Genomic DNA, 18139 nt, shown 5'->3' with positions numbered 1-18139 from the left:
GCACTGATGGATGCCATATGAAGGTAGAAAAATGTATTGTAAACAAATTATTAAAATTGATAAGGTTTAAACAACTTTGCTAATTATTCTTGATAAATTCAGTCTTTAAATATAATTATACATGACATATACATATGCACATATATGTATATACATATATTGATACATATATGTATACAAGCACTAAGGGATAAATTCTATAGGATGCACATCTAATTGGATTTCATAGTCATTTTGTGGCAATGAAATCAATTATTGCTGATTAATCATTTTGTGGATTAAGAATACAGTGGACAGAATGCTGGCCTCGGTATCAAGAAGATAAGTTCAAATGCAGTCTGAAACACTTAATAACTGTGTGACCCTGGACAAGTAACTTAAGCCCCATCTGCTTAAGTTTTCTCAAAAATAAAATAGGGATAATAGCATCTATCCCTCAGGACTGTTGTGAGAATCAAATATGACAATATTTACAAAGTGTTTAGCCCAGTGTCTGGAACATAGGAGGCACTACATAAATGCCAGTTTCCTTCCTTGCTTGCTTCCTTCATATATCTTCTAATGAAATCACAGATCCAGTTCTTATACCTATCTCTAGGAGTAAACCAATACTTTGTTGAATCTTTGCTCACATCAATATGAGTACTCCACTCAATGGACTTCTTGACATTATATCTTGACATTATATAAGAACTAATGCAGCACACAGGCTACAAGTTGTGTATGCTGTTTTGGAGGTATAATTAATTAGTCATTAGTGAGATCCTGATGACTATTTATACCCACTAAGTGTTTCAACACTGTCCTTTAAATGAACTGCACTTTTGACTACAGTATTCCATGATTTGCAGCTGTATCACATAACTTGAAGAATATTGGTGTCTAAAAGGATATTTTTTTATCTTGTTTTTAATTTCAAGGATAAGCCTGAGGTTGTCTAAAGTGCTACATAACTTCCCAAATCAATCAATCAGCAAATATTTATTAACTACCCACTCTGAGATCATTTCCATTTTTCCTTGGATGGAGCTTGTGCTAGCACTGAGGGGAACCAGGAAAGGCTTCCTGCAGAGGATGGGATTTTAACTAGGACAGGAAAGATGCCAAGACATTATTCATCCACTTATTGTTTTCTTTGTGGATGTTTATGCCAAACTCTTTTGAGTAATTATGTACCTCACTTAAGAGATTATGCAATGCTCCAGGGTTTGATTTAATCAGTAGAATATCACTGACAAGCAGAAGCATCTGGAGGACCTTAACCAACTCTAGGAAATCCCTCATATATTGGGATTTTTAGTTCAATGACATTCATGACAGCATTTTTTGGGATCATATATCTCTATTTTACTCTTTGACTTATTTTAATAATTAGAGAATTTTTGAATAGAGTTATCTCTGCTATTGCATCTAACAGGTAACTTTTTATAGGATTTCTTATCTTTGAGAAACATATTATTACAGAAGAGGCTTTAAGGGTATATTTTGTTTAATAGAATCAAATGCTTTGTCATGGTCAATAAACAATAAGGACCACATGGTGAGATAAGGCATAAGAGCTGACAATTATTTTTGAAAGTTAGGATGTAAAGAATATTAGAGAACAGTTTAAAAGGGTAAAGAAAGCTGACATGCTATTGACACTGAACCTCAGGTTGCCTTGCCTTGAGATTGTACTACCATCAACTAATACTATTGAGAACTCTGTGTTGTCAACTTCTATGATACTTTTTTTTTTTCCTATGATCTTCATTGAGTTGGACCTTAGTTTGAGAACCTCTGACATAGGTATAATATTATTTGGACTAATTTATCAACCGTTTATTACCTTTTTTATGTCTCCAAAGATTATAGCACCTGGCAAAAAGCAAGCTTTAATTATGTTTGTTAACTTGACCAGATCCACCATGTGCCAGACATTGTGGTAGGCAATAGAGCTACAAATATGAAAAAAAAAAAAAAAAAAAAAAAAAACCCTCACTCATAAGGAAATTACATTCTAATTAAAAAGACAATGAATACACATATACTACTTTTAAAAAATCTGAAATCTATATTTCTCTAATAAGCAAATGGAAAAGAATTAGGCTAGGAGAAAGCTAGCAGTAAGGAAACTGAGATGAAGAGTGAAGAGAATAGTGAAAGTGAAGGGAGGGATGAAATCAGACAAAGGCAGTAAAGAAATGGGGAGAAGCAAAAACAAATTTCATAATGAAGAAAAGAAACCATAAAAAAGGAGGGATATAAAAGCAAAAAAGGTTAGAAGTTTCCCACCCTGCTGCTCTCCTGGACTTTCATGATCTCCAAAAACTCATCAACCCACAAGATGACCTCAACTTTGAAACTCACACCTCCTCAGCATCCCAGCCCCTAGGGCCTCTCCCTCCCTCTGATTGGAAAGGGTGGAGTGTGGACATTGGTGAACCCCTCCTAAATCCTCCACTTAAGAAGGATGCCTAGGCCAGTTGTCACCTCATCATTTCCCACCAGGCTATAGGTCTTCACTCTGCCCCACCCCTCCTTTTCAGCTTCTTTTTACCTGTTGTCTTCCCCTCAATAGATTTGGAGCTTCTTGAGATCTGGAACTGTTTTTTTGCCTTTCTTTGTATCACCAGCATTTAGCACAGTGCCTGACACATAGTAGGCACTTATTAAATGTTTAGTGATTTGATTTGAAATGTTTTCATATATTTGAATTAAAGCAAAATTCTGCAATTCTGCACTATCTTAAAGATTATTTGCATTTGTGTAGATTTTTATTAGGTGAAAGAAATCAGGTTGAAGCTAAACTTTGTTTTTTGCAACTGGATTTTGAAAGATCTAACCATTTCATCAAAAGTAGTATGCTTGCATGTTTGGAAAGATGATCTCACCTAAAGACTTTCTATTTAATCCAATTAATCAACCAATCAATCAAAAAATTATTAAATATCTACTATGTGCCAGGTATTCTGATCACACTGGGAATATAAGTACAAAGAATGAAACAATTCCTTCAAAGAATGCAAATCTCTACCCACAAGTACCTTACATTCAAATGGTTACATATAAAACATATACAGAACATAAATAAAATTAATACATACAAATAAATATAAAGTTAAATACAAGGTAGTTTGGAAAGGAGGGCACTAACAGCCGGGTACATCAGGAAAAACTTCATGATACCTGCATTGTTTCTTAAAGGAAGAAAAGGACTCCAAGGCAGAAGTAAGGAGAGATTTCATTTCTGGCTAGGAGAATGACCAGCACAAAGCAACAAACATGGGATATGGAGTTTCATGAGTAATAAATGCAGAGAAGGCCAGTTTGGCTGGATTACAGAGTTGTGAAAGGAGAAACAATATCCAATGAGACTGGAAAGATAGGTTGCAGCCAGTTTATATATAAATTTAAAAGCTAGACAGAAAATTTTTATTTTATCCTACAAGAAATAAGAAGCCATTGAAATATGGTTAAGCAGGCAAGTCACATGGTTAGATCTGCATTAAGGAAAATTATTTTAGAACAGTGAGGAGGGTATGGAAATACTTGGGGCAAGGAAACCAATTTAGGGAGCTATTACAATAATCTAGATGAGAGATAATGAGGAAAAGTGATGAAATAAGTGGAAGTTGTATAAGCAGAGTAAAAGGGTTGGGTGTAAGAGATGTTCTAAAGGTAGAAATGGTAAGATTTGGTAAATAATTGGATATGTGGGTGAGAGAATGAAGAGTCCAAAACAATGCTAAGACTCTGAACCTGAGATCCAGGGAGACTAATGGTGACTTTGAAAGAAAGAGGAATGTTTTAAAGAGAAGAAGGTATGAAGGAATGATAAAAAAATTCAATATTAGATACTTGGAGTTTAAGATGTCTCTAAGACATCCAGTTTGAAATTTTCTAATAGACAACTGGTGATATGATGCCATGGGTAAAGTTTAGGGATAGATATATATCTGGTAGTTTTCACCATTGAGATAATATTGTTTATCCCATAGGATCTGATGATGTTACAAAGGGAGAGAACACAGAGAGAGAAAATGGGAGAATCCCAGACAAACTTGGGAAACACCCATTGATAAAGGCCAAGAAAAAGATCATGAGCCAGCAAAGAAGACAAGAGAAAGAACAATCAGATAGGTAAAGCAGGAGAAAATAGTAAATTTAAGGAATGCAATTTTATCATTAGCCTAAGCAAACTGTATGTAGGAAGACAAATAGTAAATAAGAAAAAAAAAAAAAAGATTATCTAATTTCCAAAAGCAAGATGAAATTCAGTATTATTAAGAATTTCCTAAAGGCACTTTGCTGGGTGCTGAAGATTCTATTTTCAATATATCTAAGAGTGAAAGATACCAAAGACCCAAAATAGCTCACAGACATTATTACTGCAGGAAAAAAGGAAATGGAGTAAATACAAACCTACTTTTAAATTTCTATAAAATCTTCAATGAAAATAGTTTACATGCAGACGAAGGACATCTTTGCTAAAACTATAAAAAGGGTTCAAGCAGACTTTCCAGTTACACAAATGTCAAAAAAGTATTTCCCAAAATATCCTTTATGTCTATTCTGTCCTATCATTACTGCCTTCTCTCTCCATTTCTTGATCCTCCATTTTTGCCTTGCATTCTTCTCAGGTTTCCCTGTTAACTCCTTCTCTTTTAATAGATTCCCACCTTATTTTTTCCTTTCCAAAACTCAATCAGGAATAATGGTAAATAAAGACATGAGTCAGATTAATCATGGATATATGCCTAAGAACCAGTGTGCTTTTAGGGGTCTGTCTGGTAGTTATTTGGACTGAAGAGAAGAGAAGCTCAAAAAAAAAAAAAAAAAAAAAAAAAAAAAAAAAAAAAAAAAAAAACCTAACATACCTCAGCCTCTTTGACATGATTTGGCTAGTCCCAGCTCCCAGCACAATATCTGAACCTAGTTTTAGGCCATAAGTAGCAGCCCTAACTAAGAGATTTGTGACTTGAGAAGTTGGGGCTTGACTGCAAATTATTTGTTTACAAAAGGGGCCCTGTTTTCCAACTTTGATGATTTGTAAGTTAAAATAGCCTAGAAATTCTACTATACCTCTTTTTCTTCTGCCTTTGTTTGGAGGCAGGATATATAGCATATGGTGGACAAAAATGAAGGGAGAAGTTAGAAAAACTCTGACCTAAACTATCCAAGATAAATGCTTAAGTTAGTCCCTGCTTTCTTTGTTTTTCTCTTCCCTGCACTCATGCACTCAAAAGTGCTTTTCACCACCTAAATCCTCAGTTTATGGTTTTCTTTCCACTTCATGCAATCTGTTTCTAATACTTGGAAGAACATGATTCATAGCTAAAATTGTATGAAAACCTAGTGTGTAATTATCTGACAAGTTTCCTGGGTTACTGATTTAAAGTGTGAATTCCTTAACACCCTGAAAAGTCTATTCTTTCTGCACATAGTAGGCTTTTAACAAATGTTTATTAAATTGAATTAACTATGTATATGCTTAAATGTCAGAGTAAAGAATTGGCTGATCCAGATTAATGAATGAAAGAAAATCTTTAGAGAATGGTTTGAATCAGAAGCCCAGATTTTTTAGACAAGTGTAGCTGTGATGGATGTGAATGGCTAAAAGAAAGAAATTAACTCAGCACACCTGGGCTGAGAACTGAACTTTTCCTATTTCAACAGAGAATGTGTCTAGAATGGCTATGAAACAAGGGTTAGCAAGGGCTACTCAGTCAATTGTCACAAAAAGTTTGAGAGCTAAGTATCTCCAAGCCTTCTCAAATTGGTAACAACTTCTCCACTCCTTTCTCACCCCCATACCTTATATGGACCTTTATTTTATTACTCTAATACCCTCATCATGTAAAATGATATCATAAAATCATACATAAAATCCCCTAAGAAGGGACCTTAGAAATCATCTAGTAAATTCTTTGCCTTATTACATTGATTATTCAAATCCTATTACTTGACCATAAGAAACCTGAGGGCAAGAATGATGTCTCGTCAAAACTTTGCATCTCCCACATGTATCACAGAGCCTTACACATAGTAAATACTTAATCAGTGCATGATATTACTGTTCTAGGTAAGTCTAGATAGAAGTGTGAAAACTATTAAGAAATGGTTAAGAAATAACTCAAGCAGGTAGAAATATAAGTAAAGTTGATAAAAGAAGGAAATTTAGCCTTGCAATCCATAACTAATATGTCTCTCTAGATGTTTCATGGGAGAATGCTTTATACATTGATGCTAAATTCTACATTTGTAGCATACAAAAGAATTAGAAACAAAGATTGTGAATAGCTAATCCAATCTTGGTTCATAAATATAATGGAATATCACTGTACTGTAAGAAATTTTGTAGATGATAAATACAGAGAGTCGTGGAATTAATGCAGAATCATCAGAACCAAAGAAATGATATTTACAATGATTACAATAATATAAATTATCAAAATAAAAAGTGAATGTTGCAAGTTACATAAACAAGTATGATTTTAAAAAAAAAAAAGATATATAAGAAGACATTCCAATTAACCCCTTTTCCAAGGTAGGGAATCTATAAGTGTTATATACATTGCACATCTTTTCAGATTTTTTCAATGCATGGGTCACATATGCTGGTTTTTTTCTTCTTTTTCTTTTTCCTTTTTGTCTTTTAAAAACATTATTTTTTATATGAAATGACTATCTCAGTGTTAAGGGAAATTATGGTGACACAAAAGACACATTAATTAAAAACTCATTTTTATAAAAGATTAGATTTAATAAATAAACCCATAACTTAATGAAACCTATGCTAAGTAACTCAAGAAATTTGACTTTATTGAGTATATTATGATTCCCATCTGACACTTAAGTTACAAAGGAAATGAATTGATTCAATGTCATAATTGCTGCAAAACTTTTAGGTTATAAAGAAGGGCTAGGAATCAACTTCTGCTCACTTGTCCAGCTTTGGATCTTTGCTTGCTCTTATTAGTTCTCTTAAGTATTTATTAATGTTGATCACTGTCCAAATCCAACCGGAAAAATCTAAAGTTACATTCTATTTTCCACCTTTAGTCCCAAGCCATGAAGTATTTCCTCTAGACAGATTTTTCTCTATATGTTGTCTTTTCCAATAGAATACAAACTCCTTGAGGACAGGGATTGTTTAATTTTTGTCTTTCCATTCCCACACCTAAAAATCCTATCAATAGTAGACACTTAAAATGTGTTTGCCAATTGACAGAAAAAAACTCTTAAGAACCTCACCCCACAGATGTGAAACAAAAAAAAAATTAGTTTCAGCACAGAAGAATTTCTTGTAGTGATCCAATTATAGAGAAGGGAATGGAACAAAAGCTAGTATTCTAGAGTTTAAGTCATTTGTTTTGCCACTAAGCCATGTTCCCAGACCAACAACAGAACTTCTTTTGTCTTATTGAGCCTTGTTACATGTGGCCATAAAAGAGCAAAATGACAGTGAGACAGATCTTTCCTATTTACTTTGCATGTAGTCAAGCAGAAGCACACAAAACTGACCTCAGTTGCACTACCAGATGGAATGGAATAATTAAAAGCAAAAATTCTTTATGGGCCAAGAGAATTGAAAATGCTTGCCACCTTCTGGAAGGAATGCTGAAGACTTCAAGCCACTTATGTTAAAAGGGAAATGTGAAAAAAGCTTAGATTTACATTACTCACTTGGCAGGCTATATTCTTTGGCAATATATCTTGCTCCTTATATCAATGGCAGATTGAAAGAGCGCTAGTATCAAAATACTTTGGGTTCATTACTTGCTCAGATACTTACTACCTGAGTGATCAAAGGCAAATCATTTAATTTCTCAGAGCTTTAATTAATTTATCTGTAAAATGGGTACAATATTTATATCATATACCTCAAAAGGTTCTTTTAAGGGAAAGTGTTTCAAAAACTACAATGCGCAGTATTTATGAGGTAATATAATGACTATCATTATTTTTACAAGCACTTGAGAGTGAGGCTGACAACTTTATGCAATTCTGCCTCACTTAAATCCAATTTGTCACTCTGTAATGTCATTGATCCTCTTTGAAAATGAAGGATGAAATACAATAGCTCTTTAAAGTATGCAAAGCACTTTTTAAGTATTACCTTATTTTATCCTGAGAACAATACTGGGAAGAAGATACTATAATTGTCACCATTTTACACATGAGAAAACTGAGGAAAGTAGAAGAACCATATAATTCTATTTCTGTAAATTTCTGAGACCAGATTTGAATTCAGAGCTTCTGAATTCCAGATAGTGCATTTTTATCCTCTATACTACCTTGTTTCCTCACATTATTATGATAAAGATACAATATCTGACTGAAAAAGAATATCTCCTGCTGCTATTTTTGTGATTGTCAAAAGATCTGTATAAAATTTGCCTTTAAAAACAGCATCCGATAAGCAGCAAGGGTCAGAACAATGATGTTCATTATCCACTAGAGTCTATACTTTTATTAAATGAACAATATGCATATGATATCCAGAAGATGCTGCTTCCTTGGCATTTCATCAAAAGCCAATCTTCCCATTTGTCCTGGTGAACTGTTTCTTAGGAAAGACAAGAGGGAGCATCAAAGGATTTCACCTTCCAAGATGAAACATTATAACAGAGTAAAAAGGGCAAAGAGGGTGGTCAGTGGTGGACTTCCATGAAATAATGAAGAATGAAATGATTGGAACTAAGAGAATATTGTATGTAGTAACAATAGTGTTTTAAAAACAACTTTGAGTGACTACGTCATTTTGACTCTAATAAATGCTCAAATTAACTATAAAGTACATAAGAAGGAAGATATGTATACTACACACACACACACACACACACACACACAGAGGGTACAGGTAGGAAAGAAATGAGGGAAAAATGTTACATGATAACTGTATTATAAGTTTAAAGGGAATATCAAGTTGTATAGTTTTTGCAGTTTCATGTAAAATCATTTTTTCTATTCTATTATGTTATGGAAATGCTTGTTTTATTTCTTAAGATCAAAATTTTTAAAAATTTAAAAGAAAAATTGTGTGAATTTATGTATATAATAATTTATGTAATAAACTTGCTAATAAGAATATAATTATGCATGACACACACACACAAAAGGATGAAATGCAGCTTTAGGAGAGAACCTTCTGTCTAGACAGCCTAAAATCTGTTCTGACCACTGATGTGTAACATTCAAGTCAACACCCATTCCAGAGCTTCAGATGAAATGCTGATGTTTTCTGTCCTCAACAATGCATTGAAATCACCACCTCAACTCCTCTCACTTCTCAAATAAGTCAATTAATTCTTAGAGCTTAATGCCCCAAGTATAAAATAGGGTAACAATAGTTGCATTACCTACTTTATTTAATTGGAAAAGAAAAATGCTGAGATTCTATATGGGTATGCTGGAAAGAACTCTCAGCTTGGAACCAGAAAAAACATAGGTTTAAGTTCCAATGTGGACTAGTTATGTGACCAAGGGCAAGGCTCTGAGCCTCAATTTCCCCATGTGCAAAGAAGAAGTAGGATAGTACAGGGGAAAGAACACAGACACTGAACTTATAAGCCTATGAGTCTTACTACATGAGTGAACTTGGGCAAATTTTCTAATTTATAAAGTAAATTAGATGATCTGTGAATTTCCTTCCGGTTTTAGAACTTTGATTCAATTAATACAAATGATGAAATCTCCTTGAAGTGGTTGTCTTATTTAAATTTACACTGAATATTTTGATTGGGCTAGAACCAATTACATATTTTATATCATCATAACTGCAAATAGTGTGAATTCAAAAATATTCTTTCTGCTAATTGGGATCCAGTTTACCTGTAGTAACTGTCTCACTAGAAGGAATTCTCCATCCTTTGCCAAATGTCTAGTTTCCTAAATACCTTCTTCGGTGTCTATTCTGATATATTTTTATTTTAAGACTAATTATTAGAACTAACATGACTATTACATATGGGCAGGTAGATGGTATATAGGACCCGGAATCAGGAAGACCTGAGTTCAAATTCACCCTGAAACACTTATTAGCTGTGTGACCCTGAGCAAGTCACTTAAATACTTTTGCTTCAGTTTCCTCATCTGTAAAATAAGCTGGAGAAATAAATGGCAAACCACTCCAGTATCTTTGCCAAGATAACCTTAAATGAGGTCACAAAGAGTTGGACATGATTGAATAACTATCAAATATGTGATTTTTTTCATTTTCCTTAAAATCTGAGACCTTAATATTTATATTATAGACCCTAAAAATGCTAAGCTTCTCTGTCTTGTCCTTCCACCACCATTCTTAATCTACTGTTTCAATTTAATTCTCCACAAATCTGTTTTCTACCTTCCTTATTATCAGAATCAACTTGACAAATGTGTTAAGCATCTGCCACCACTTTACTATATTCAAAGAAAATAAGTATCCAGATAAATCTTACTTCAAATTTATCTCATAATCTAAAAATAACTGAATGTGCTGGCTGTTTGGTTTGAAATTCATATTTTTGACTTCTTTGTCCCTTTGACCTTTTCTGTGTGCCAACAAATTCACTCCAATTGTTCAAGTTTCAGAAGGATTTTTGCTATTTTTGATTTATGCTTTTTCTTAAACATGGTGTGATTTATGTAGTTATGACATATTGTTTACACTAAACTGTAACTGGCCTTGTAACTAAAGAGAACAAACTGTCACATTTCTATGTTTGCAAATATCTTATCAATATTCAGACTTCATATACTTTTTATAAATTTCATGTGTATACATCAATAGATAGGTAGATAGAGTGATTGATTTGTGTATTATGAACCAAAATCTCCCATGATTTAAATTATCTCTTAATACAAGTACCTCTGAGGAAAGATGAATCTGTAATACTCTAAGTTATGACCATGAGATGATAAGATTGGTTTCCTTATATAGCTTGTGGAAACAGAGGAGAAACAATCCTAGTGGAAACATGAGCCAAGTCTTGTTGCAACATTATTTTCCAGGAAAACCACTTGTCTCACTCCATTAGCTAGGAACTGTTTTAGAAGAGTGCCTTGCATACAGTAGGTCTTGAATAAGTGTTTGATGAATTTTAATCTGAATAAATAAAAGTATATGTTATTTCATGTCAAGGTCAAATTGAATCGGGAGAATTTTTCTGCAAGTGATTCATGACATGTTAAGAAGCAGCCCATAAGGAAGACATAACATCAAGGGTAAGAGTTTCACCAAAGGTTTAAAGATCCACTGATGCTAAAGTAGGGAAACTATTTATAGTGACACATGAAGCTGTCATCCAAGCACCCAGAGGACCAGTGAAAACATTGAAAGGAAAAGATTAGGGATTTCATTCAACCAAAGAAAAGATTAACTGTGAGAATTATGAATGATGAGTTGAGATGAAGAGATTCCCAAAAGAAAATCTAACATAAACAAAAAGAAAGTTTTGTGGGAAAATGTTTTGAGTGATATGTAGGAGCAGCAAAACCCTGATCTTTGTTCTGATCTCTGTAGGGCAAATAACACATTGGAGTTTTTTTGTTTGTTTGTTTTTCATTTTATCCTTTTTTTAAAATAGCTTTTTATTTACAAGATATATGCATGGGTAATTTTTCAGCATTGACAAAACCTTTTGTTCCAATTTTTCCCCTCCTTCCCCCCATCTTCTCCCCCAAATGGCAGGTAGACCAATACATAAATAACACATTGTTTTGAGTATAATCATAAGAGGCAATGAGACCCAATATGTTTTCAACATGACCTAGAATCAAAGCATCAAAGTCTGCAAATGAAAAACTCTGAGTTCATTCAGGCCCAGAAAAGTGTGCTATCAAAATGACAAGTGAAAATGATGTTCATTTCTTTCTTTGACATCTAAGACACTATCCTGCAAATTTATCCACAAGGTTAAAGAGTCAATAAAGCTTGAGATGCAAAAATTCTTGTATGTTTGAGAAATTTGACATAAAAGTCAAGAATTAAAGCTCTTTTTCTGGTTTCTGCAACATGACCATACATTGGTTTACATTAGGCAATGAAACAATTTTGATGTGTTACCAAAAAAAAAAAAAAAAAAAAAAAGGTAGTATTAGTTACCTCAATTAGTCACCTTTTCACTAGATTTGGCTAGTAATGACTTTTGTCACCAACAATCAAAGCTATCTTTCAAAGGCCAAAAATATGCCATCACTGTAGATATTCAGAAAATGTGCTACAAGTTCCTAAGATTCCAAAGAGTTATTGATACAGTAGAGCATCATTAACATAAAAAGTACTTTATCTCCCAAGCTTTGCAGGCAGAGCTATAGTGGACAGTGTCTAACAATTCAATCTCTAAAAAATGTCCATTTTAAAATCAAATCTGTATTATTAACATTTTATCTGTCACTTTCTTAAGTCTAAATAATCAACAAAAATTTTAAAAGCCTTTATTTGTATTATTTGCTGATTTCTGAAATATAAATGTTGACACTGAAATTTTAACAATTGAATTTCATGAGCCTAGTACACCCCTCTTTGCAAAAGACAAGTCATTTGTATATATAAAGATCTGACATATTTCCTCAAAATCTGTCTCATTACAGATCCAGAATCATAGACTTTAAGAGACCTTCATGATTATTTAATTCAAACATTTCATCCTAGAGGTAAAAAAATGGAGATCTGGAAAAATTATGTAACTTGATAGTCACACCTTTAGTTAGCCAATCAACAAGCATGTATTAAGAGCTTACTATATGCTGATATAAATGATGAGGATGCAAAGAAAGGCAAAAACATCCCAAAGAAAGGCAAAAACATACCTTGTCATTAAAAATCCTATCTTCTAATGGGAGACACTCGTCAATAATTAGACACATGCAGGATATTTTCATAGTAGAAGAAAAGGAAATGTAAGAAGGGAAGGCCCTAGAACTAGGAAAAGTTTCCTGTAGATGGGATTTGTTCTGAGTATAATAGGAAACTAGGGAAACTGTAAGTTGGATATAAAGAGATCAAGCATTTCAGGTATGGGAGATAAACAATACAAAGGCAGAGAAATGAGAGATGAAAAATCATGTCCAAAAAACTTCAAATAGGCCAGTATAATTGGATCATAGATATACAGAAGCAAGAAAAATGTAGTGTCTGGAAAGAAAGGAGTCAAGGTCATATAAACAGTTTTAAATGTCAAAAAAAAGGGGGGGAAGGCATATTTGATTCTGGAAGTAATAGGGAACCACTTGAAAACTGACATGGTAAGATTTGCTTTTAGAAAACTCACCTTGACATCTGTGTGAAGGATCTGTTGGGGTGGTAGGAGACTTGCAGCAGAGACTCTAATTAAAATGCTATTATAAAAGTACTTGCAAGAAGAGATGAAGTCCTGACCTAGGATTGTAGTTATGAGAATGTATAGGAGTTTTGCACTTAAGCACAGTGTTTGCCACATAGTAGGCTCTTAATAAATGCTTATTGATTTATTGATTGATATTACAGCTAGGTAGAAAATAGAGTGCCAGCTTGGAGTCAGAAAGACATCTTCCTGAGTTTAAATCTGGTCTCAACACATAGTAACTGTGTGGTCAGACTGACTAAGTCATTTAATCTTGTTTGCCTCAGTTTCCTTATCTATTAAAAAATTCAGAGAAGGAAATGGCAAATCATTCCAGTATCTCTGCCAAGAAAACCCCAAACATCTATGAAGAAATGGATATGATTGAAAAATAACTGAACAACATTAAGTGACAAGATTTGGCAGCAGGTTGAATATTTGGGGTGAGAGTGAGGACTTGAGGAAAATATCCAGATTTCCAGTCTAAGTAATTGATTGACTGACATCTCTTACAACAGAAGGAAAGTTTAGAAGAGAGATAGGGAATGTCATGAGTTCTTTTTTGGATATGTTGAGTCTGAGCTGCTAACAGGTAGTCCAATTATAGATGTCTAAGAAGCAACTGGTAATTTGTTACGGTGGCTCAGGGAGTGACTAGGACGGGGTATATAAATCTGGGAGTCATCTGGATAGAGATGATAATTGAACTCAGGGAGCTAATGAGATCACCAAGTGAGACAATATGGAGTAAAAAGAGACAAGTCAGTGGGGTCTCTCACAGCTAATGAGAATGACATGGATGGAGAACCAGCAAGAAGATGATAAAGAGAAGTTGGATGGTGTGGAACAGAACAATGAGGGAGCAGTTTCATAAAACCCCAGAGAGAGTGTTCAGGAGCAGGTGATGAACAATATCAAAAGCTACCAAAAGGCCACTATATCTATATCTACATATAGATATAGATATAGTGGCCTATATATATATATAAAGATATATATATATATATATATATATATATATATATAGTGGCCTTTTGTGTGTGTGTATATGTGTGTGGGTGTGGGTGTGTTTATTGTACTACAATTTTCTCTTTAAAAACACTGTCTGCTCAATGAAGGGTATTCTGCTATTTTAATAAATGAAATTCCTTACAAATCTAAGCCATAAAAAGGCTTTATCTTTTACCTTATGTTGACTTCTATAAAAAATTATTTTATTTTACCTTCATATCATTCACAAACTAATAGGCACTAAAATTTATGTTGATAAATGCCAAATTCAATTGCCAAAAATCTCAGCAAAGGAGAAAAGGAACCTCCACCTAGATAGTCTTTGGTGGGTGATGGTCCAGAATGAGATGAAAGGTTTTTTGGGGGAAGGGGTTCTAAAAACAACAAAAAGGGTTGTGGGTTTAGGAGAGTGTAGGTGTGGGAGTGGATGTTTTCTTTAAGATCTTTCTCAGAGATATATTTGGTACCAAGCAAACCAAAAAAGGAATAGGTACTTTGAATTCATGAATAAAGAGAGCACAACTATTCAATTTTTCTTAATTTTTAAAAAAAATTATTCAAGGACCACTCTAGAAGAGATAAAACTAAGGTGTCTAAGATGTAATTGTCATTTGAAAGAAGGGAGGAAATAGAAAGGATTTAGATGTTCTCAGTAAATTATATTCTAGAGACTTAGTTTTCCAAAATGTGGGAGAAAGGGAATAGTAGTGGAGAGAAGAGATTTGTGATAAAATCAGAGTATGGGAAGGTGGAATGCTTCCCATTCTCCCAGAAAACAGGTTTATCTCCATTATAGAGACTTACCCCTCACTAATACTCCCCTTTCTTCCCTGCAGCTCTCAACACCCCCACTCATGCCAGGCATTAACTCTAAGGACAATTCTACCATAAATGTTACAAGAAGACCTATCCACACCTGTCCCCTAGATTTGCCTTGATATATATGGCAATAGTCTTTGATTGGTTTATTTACCTTGTCTCTCCCTCTGCAAACCAATCTCCATATACCTGCCATAGTGATATTTCTTAAGGACAAATCTGACCATGTCACTGTTCTAGTCAATAAATACCAATGGCTCCCCATTTCCTTTAGATCAGATATAAATTCCTCTCTAACATTGAAAACCCTTCAGTACCTTGCCCCAACCTACCTTTCCAGCCTTATTATATATGACTCCCCAGCCTGCACTTCTGTAATCCAGTCAAATAGGCCTCCCTGAAGTTCCTCAAGCTTACAGAAAAACACAACTAAAATATTTAAATGTGAATAGGCAATGAAGATATGATGTAATCCATTAACTAAAACCACAAAAAGGAAAAGGACTAGATTGATATTGAACACTTTCTATAGAACTGAAATCAGAGATATCTACTTTTACTTGATGAATATCAATGCCCAAAGAAATATGATTTTAAATGAAAAGGTGTTAAATGTTCACTGGTAGTAGGACATAAATATAGTTATTATGTTTTGGTATCTTTCAAAAACACCTACTGAAAATAAAAAGAAATTTACCTACTTGTTGAAATAAACAGATCAATTTAGATTGATCACATTAACTGCATAATTATGAACAAAAACTAATACATTTATAAGTGTTTTTCAAAAATCATGAAGTATATTTAATCATATTGTTCTTACTAAATATTAGTGTGAATGTTATCATTTAGTTATATTACTTAATGTTAATATTTAGTAAAAACAAGAGTCAATTTTATAGTTAATAAAATATTTTAAGACATTGTCTAATCTTTATCTCATATTTTACTTTATGCGTATGTTTCATATTGTATATACTATATTTGTACAATAGTAAATGTATATAATTTTTTAATATACTCAGAAAATGTGCTCAAAAGTTTTTACTGATTGGTTCCGCAATGAAAAGCTTCAAGTAACTAAAATTGGGATACTTTAACTATTAGCCATATTTTCTTTTTACTTTTCTTCTTTTTATCATTAATTTTTAACTTTGCTTTAACAAAAAATCACTATGTGAATACTGAATGAGTTTACAGATGAAATCACAGAACCATTATCTTTAAGGAATCATGAACAATACTAGAAAATACTAAAAATTAAACACAGGAAAATGTTGTTCCTATCTTCCAAAGAAAGGAATGTGGATTCCACATATTTTACAATAATTTCAAGAAAGTGTCTAGAATACATTATAAAAGTGCTCATAGAAACAATCATCATTAGAAGCTAACAAGGGTTCACTACACAAATCAAGGCAAACTAATTCATTTTCTTCCTTTTTAAAAACAGGATTATTAAAATGGTCTTCTACAAAGTCCTATTCTAATGCTTCAACATGGCATGGAGGTGACTTTCTTTTCTCAAAGGCTGTTGCAGGAGAATGTCAACTCTGGCAGGATCTATAATGTTAGAAGTACTTCAAGTTATTGTTATTAGTCCTTTGTTTTTTGAAGAAGACCAATTTTATAAGTACAGTTTCAGTAAAAGACTTATTTCCAAGAGCCAATCCATTTAAGTTGTGAGACCTGTTACCATTGAGAAAGAAGCAAGGGAAAGAAGGAGGAAAAGAAGAGAAGAAAAAAGAAGAAAGGAAAGGAAAGGGAAAGGGAAGGAAAGGGAAAGGGAAAGGGAAAGGGAAAGGGAAAGGGAAAGGGAAAGGGAAAGGGATAAGGGAAAGGGAAAGGGATAAGGGAAAGGGAAAGGGATAAGGGAAAGGGAAAGAGATAAGGGAAAGGGAAAGGGATAAGGGAAAGGGAAAGAGAAGGGAAAAAGGAAAGGGATAAGGGAAAGGGAAAGGGATAAGGGAAAGGGAAAGGGATAAGGGAAAGGGAAAGGGATAAGGGAAAGGGAAAGGGATAAGGGAAAGGGATAAGGGAAAGGGAAAGGGATAAGGGAAAGGGATAAGGGAAAGGGAAAGGGATAAGGGAAAGGGAAAGGGATAAGGGAAAGGGAAAGGGATAAGGGGAAAGGGAAAGGGAAAGGGAAAGGGATAAGGGAAAGGGAAAGGGAAAGGGAAGGGAAAGGGAAAGGGAAAGGGAAAGGGAGGGAAAAGGGAAGGAAAGGAAAGGAAAGGAAAGGGAAGGAAAAGGGAAAGGAAAGGAAAGGGAAGGAAAAGGAAAGGAAAGGAAAGGAAAGGAAAGGAAAGGAAAGGAAAGGAAAGGAAAGGAAAAGGAAAGGAAAGGAAAGGAAAGGAAAGGAAAGGAAAGGAAAGGAAAGGAAAGGAAAGGAAAGGAAAGGAAGGAAAGGAAAGGAAAGGAAAGGAAAAGGAAAGGAAAGGAAAGGAAAGGAAAGGAAAGGAAAAGGAAAGGAAAGGAAAGGGAAAGGAAAGGAAAGGAAAGGAAAGGAAAAGGAAAGGAAAGGAAAGGAAAGGAAAGGAAAGGAAAGGAAAGGAAAGGAAAGGGAAAGGAAAGGAAAGGAAAGGAAAGGAAAGGAAAGGAAAGGAAAGGAAAGGGAAAGGAAAAAGTGTGGGGATAGAGAGTGGTAAGAATCAGGAAGGGGAAGGAAAAAAAGGAAGGAAAGAAAGAGGGAAGGAAGGAAGAGAAAGAAGAAGAAGAAAGAAAGAAAAGAAAGAAAGAGAGAGAAACAAGGAGAGATAGAAAGGAAGAAAGGAAGGAAGAAAGAAAGAAAGAAAGAAAGAAAGAAAGAAAATTTTTAAAGTGGGGGGATAGAGGGTGCTAAGAATCACTACTTTTAGAGACTTTCTATAATCATCAACTAGCTATTAGAAATCTAAATGTAAAATCCCTGTCCAAAAGTTAGAAAAACTAAATCATATCATTCATGATTGTCTCACTATAAATTAAATAAAAAGATTAAAATGGAGTTTCAGTTAAATGAAAGATTCTTTTAGGAAAGG

At 33.8% G+C, this 18139-nt stretch overlaps 1 protein-coding gene across 6 annotated transcripts in view; it reads right to left on the bottom strand.

Moving 5' to 3' along the window:
• Positions 1–18139, bottom strand: part of ADAMTS6 (ADAM metallopeptidase with thrombospondin type 1 motif 6) — a 335951-nt gene that overhangs the window by 189880 nt on the left and 127932 nt on the right. The window lies entirely within an intron of this gene.

The sequence above is a fragment of the Sminthopsis crassicaudata genome, chromosome 1 (assembly GCF_048593235.1).
Source record: "Sminthopsis crassicaudata isolate SCR6 chromosome 1, ASM4859323v1, whole genome shotgun sequence".
Taxonomy (NCBI): domain Eukaryota; kingdom Metazoa; phylum Chordata; class Mammalia; order Dasyuromorphia; family Dasyuridae; genus Sminthopsis; species Sminthopsis crassicaudata.
Note: the sequence above shows the minus strand (reverse complement) of the source record. Positions and strands in the feature narration are given on the sequence as shown.